The sequence below is a fragment of the Mercenaria mercenaria genome, chromosome 17, assembly GCF_021730395.1.
Source record: "Mercenaria mercenaria strain notata chromosome 17, MADL_Memer_1, whole genome shotgun sequence".
Lineage (NCBI taxonomy): Eukaryota > Metazoa > Mollusca > Bivalvia > Venerida > Veneridae > Mercenaria > Mercenaria mercenaria.
In genome coordinates this window covers 35105720-35109923 of record NC_069377.1, presented here as the reverse complement: position 1 = coordinate 35109923, position 4204 = coordinate 35105720, and positions in this window count along the sequence as shown.

The following is a 4204-nucleotide window of genomic DNA, read 5'->3' as shown; positions in this document are numbered from 1 at the left end:
ATTTGTTTATAACCTTATAAACGCACAAAAAATATTTTTAAATTTACATAATGGTTAAGGAATAAATTTAAAGTTAATAATTAAGATATTTGACTGATGCTAATTTCTTATTCCTGGACAATGATGAACAGAGTACATATGATAATGTAGTGTTTCTAATTGTTTTTTTCGCATATTTTGTTTTAACTTTAATATTCCTTCTTTAAATCCTAGTAAATGTTACATATTATTAAGATTATTTGATTCACAGGTGCATGGTGAATATTTCGAGGTTATGAGTGTTGAGGTCAGAGAAAACAAGTTTTGCATATAGTTTCATCACAAGAAGTTTTATTTGCAACTTATTCTTTTTAGATCAAGCTTTTCTTAATCTGTAAATTATAAGAACAGCTGACATTTTAGCTTTCATAGGCATACATTTTTTACTAGAGACTACCTGCGAGCATACCAATTCTGAATGTACAGACCTCTTTTTACAGTTCATGTTGTTTTGTAACCTGTGAATGAAGACCACGGGCATGTGATTGTAACACATACTGACAATCATTGTCTTAACATTCAAACCTGTGCTACATACAATAATGAACAGAGTCAACCAAGCTGTAAAAACCACTTGTTTCAGTTGAAAATCAAACATACCATTTTATTATTACCTTTGAATAAATACCAGATGCACGAAAATCACGACATGTATTTGGATTTTTCTGTTTTACTTACTAATAGGCTTTACCGGACAGTGCCTTTTGAAATCCAGTTTTTCTGTGATGGCCCAATATTCACAAAATATTTTCAGTCTCAGCTGAGTTTGATAATAAAACTACATTTTAAAAATCAAATGTTAAGTAAATGACTACTTTCAAATGACTATTCAATATTGGTGGTCAGTGACAACTGGAATTTAATCTAAAGACTTGAATTTCAAGTAAAATTTGCTATCAAAATTCCAATCTCAAACTCAGCTTTTGTGAATATGGGGCCAGGTGTTTACATATACTAGTATGGGCTTTATAATGATAAAAGTCTATAGTGTTGTCAATTACTCAGCGTTATATCTTTATAATAAAATATTGTTATTTCTTTCATAAACAAATAAAAATAATAACAAAACGTAACATCAAAATAATATGGTTGTTGTCAAGCACCCTAAACAAAAAAAAAAACAAAACAAAAAAACACACAAAAAATGTTAAAAAGCCTTAATACAAAAGAAAGTGGAATTTTGTTATTTACCAGCACAGTTTTTGTCTAATAATGCATGTTGTCATGTTCATCTTCGACTTCTTGTAATGAGCAAAGGGAAATTTAACGTGTGTTATTGCCGATCTTGTACTGTTTGTGATTCATAGAAGCGTTATGTATGAAGTTAAACTTTCGCATATTCGTTTATTTATATTTTGTTGAAAATCTTGAAAATGTGATAATATTGCACTTTATATATCTAAGTACATTTCGTTTCTGAATATTGCATCATGCTTTATGATGCTTTTTATACCGTTTTATTGTGTATATTTGTAAAACTTATTATGTTTAATATATGCATGCCATATATCGTCCATGTCATCCTGGTTTTAACCTATATTTCAATCTCAGTAAATGGGACTGTAAAGAGTATAATTAGTACAATACAGTATTAAATGAGCCGCACCATGAGAAAACCAACATGATAGTGGTTTTGCGACCAGCATGGATCCAGACCAGCCTGCGCATCCGCGCAGTCTGGTGTGGATCCACGCTTTTCGCTTTCAAAACCTATTGGATTTAGAGAAACTGTTAGCGAACAGTATGGGTCCTGACCAGACTGCGCGGATGCGCAGGCTTGTATGGATCCATGCTGGTCGCAAATGCACTATGCTGGTTTTCTCATGGCGCGACTCAATTAAGTATGGCAAATGTAATGACAATACCGTCAGGGACGTCTAAACAGACACAACTATAGTATACAAGTTTGTGGTGTACTGTATAGTATATTACTAAGTACATTTTAAAACCTTTTTTCTGTTGTGTTTTATACAATGCCCTAATCAGCAAGAAGTTTGAACCATTACTAAATTAAATAGCAAACCGTGCCATTGAATATGTAAATATTATGTAATATTGTCTGTCAATTGCCAGTCTTAATGAAATATATCAGTTCCCTCTCTTTTTACTCAAATTGATACATGTTGTTTTGAAGGATTTTGGCCTAAAAATTGTTTGTTTCCGGTAACATGCTAACAAAATTAGGGTGGGTAGGTCGGTATTTTTTTTAAATTTTCTTTATTAAGTGGGTTTTTTTCGGAAATTATTTCTGTGTCAAAAATGAATACAAATACGGAGATTAAGTCTTTAGAGCAACGTTAAGTTGATTACTAACATCATTGACCATGTTTAAAGCATAAAGTGCAGTTTTGCAACATTTAGGGTCGGTCCAAAAATTTAGGGTAGGTCGGGATACCGGAAACAAACAAGTTTTTACGCCTAGTTTTGAAAAAAATCAATTAAATTTTACAGCTAGCTTTTGATATAAAGTAATTGATTTTTATACGTTTTTTATATAAAAGGGGAATAATTTGAAAAAAAAATTAGAACAATGTCTTAGTAATGTTACTGTAAACTCTTGCATTTTTCAAATAAGATAATTGATTTCTAATTATTTTAAAACTATACATTGATTTATTTATGTTTTATAGGATATATGGATATAGTTTGTAATTAATTGTTAATAGGAATGAAACTTCAAATACAAGTACTTGTGTGCAAGATAGTCAGAAAATGTGAAGTAGTGAATAAAAGAACAATACAATGTGCCCGAGTTGTTTTATTGTATAATTATTGTGTTTATGTTGGGTTTAACATCACACAGACTCAATAATAGCTCATATGCTACTTTAGCATTTAATAGGTGGAAGAAAACCCCATTGCGTCCAACAAATAGGTGTATGTAGTAATACGTATATTAACTTCTATGATATTTGGAAAGGTTGTTGATTTAAGAACAGTATTGAGTATGTCCTTCAGATACCTTACCATGCTTTTGTTGTTAAGCAGGCACCGTTAGACATAATATGTCGACTCGCTGGCTTTAAACGGTAAAGGTAGGCCAAGGGGCACCTCCTGGCATCTATTCAGATAGGGACGGACACCTGGGTATAACTAGTGTTAAAGTTTCAAAGCCACAGTTCAAATAGTTTTGACAAAACGCGAATTTGTAAGAAAACCTGAACAAATCTGAAAGTTCAAAAAGGGCCATAATTCAGCAAAAATAGTTGTAAGAGTTATGTACTCTTGCCTACAGATGGAAATCATGATGATAAACAAGTGGTTAAAGTTTAAAAGCCATATGTCAAATAATTTTGACAAAACACGGACATATACGAAAACAGAACCAATTTCCAAATCCAAAAAGGGCCATAATTCAGCCAAAATTGATGACAGAGTTATGTACTCTTGTCTACTGATAGAGACTATTATAATGAATAAGTTATAAAAGTTTCAAAGCCATATGTCAAACACTTTACACAAAATATGAACTGGTACAAAAAATTTAACCAAGATTTCTAAGTCAAAAGGGGCCATAATTCAGCCAAAATCCTAGATGTTATGTACTCTTGCCTATAACTGAACATGGTAATGGTTAACAAGTGTTGAAAGTTTCAAAGCTTTATCTCAAAAGACTTTGTCAAAATGTGGACTGGTACAAAAAACTTAACCAAGATTTCTAAGTCAAAAAGGGGCCATAATTCAGCCAAAATCCTAGATGGAGTTACGTACTCTTGCCTATAACTGGACATGGTGATGGTAAACAAGTGTTGAAAGTTTCAAAGCTTTATCTCAAAAGACTTTGTCAAAATATGAACTGGTACGAAAAACTTAACCAAGATTTCTAAGTCAAAAGGGGCCATAATTCAGTCAAAATGCTTGAAAGAGTTATGTACTCTTGCCTACAACTGAACATGGTGATGGTAAACAAGTGTTGAAAGTTTCAAAGCTTTATCTCAAAAGACTTTGTCAAAATGTGGACTGGTACGAAAAACTTAACCAAGATTTCTAAGTCAAAAAGGGGCCATAATTCAGCCAAAATCCTAGATGGAGTTACGTACTCATGCCTTTAACTGGACATGGTGATGGTAAACAAGTGTTGAAAGTTTCAAAGCTTTATCTCAAAAGACTTTGTCAAAATATGAACTGGTACGAAAAACTTAACCAAGATTTCTAAGTCAAAAGG